This window comes from Schistocerca piceifrons, chromosome 9 (assembly GCF_021461385.2).
Source record: "Schistocerca piceifrons isolate TAMUIC-IGC-003096 chromosome 9, iqSchPice1.1, whole genome shotgun sequence".
Classification (NCBI taxonomy): Eukaryota; Metazoa; Arthropoda; class Insecta; order Orthoptera; family Acrididae; genus Schistocerca; species Schistocerca piceifrons.
The window spans coordinates 66,273,257-66,274,017 of NC_060146.1; positions in this window are offsets into that span (position 1 = coordinate 66,273,257).

Genomic DNA, 761 nt, shown 5'->3' on the forward strand with positions numbered 1-761 from the left:
TTGAGAAGAACGGAGGATGACGATCAGGTTTTGCAGTGGTTGGACGAAGAGCTTGGTAATGAAGAATGTAGTGATCTGGGGTCAATATTCGGAAGTGATCACTATTCAGATAGTGAACAGTCGCTGGACGAATGTGATTCCATCGAAAAATTTGAGTTGTATTTTGGGAAAGACGGTATGCAATGGAGCCATCGACCTCTAATCCACAACAGAAGAATAGGAAGACCTCAACATAATATTGTCATGCATTTACCGGGAGTCATAGGCGAAGCAAAAAATGCAAAGCGTCCAATTGATTGTTTACAACTTTTCTTCACAGATGACATTTTAGAAGAAATTGTTCGCTGCATTAATATTTACATTGCTACCATCCGTTCTAAATATTCCAGAGAAAGAGATGCTGCAGATACTAACATTACAGAAATCAAAGCTTGTTTAGGACTCCTTTTCTTGGTGGGTGTGTTATGAACATCACACACAAATTTACTAGACCTCTGGGCTGCAGATGGTACTGGAGTGGAGTACTTCAGACTTTCAATAGGCATAAACCATTTTCGTTTCTTGCTGACATGTCTGAGATTTGATGACGTCAGAAACAGAACTCATCGGAAGGAAACAGACAAATTAGCTGCTGTCCGATTCTTGATAGATCAGTTCAATGAAAACTGCAAGAAACATTATGGTTTATCAGAACTAGTCACAGTAGATGAAATGCTGGATGTTGTGTCTAGACAAGACAGCCTAGACACAATGAGAGGAAG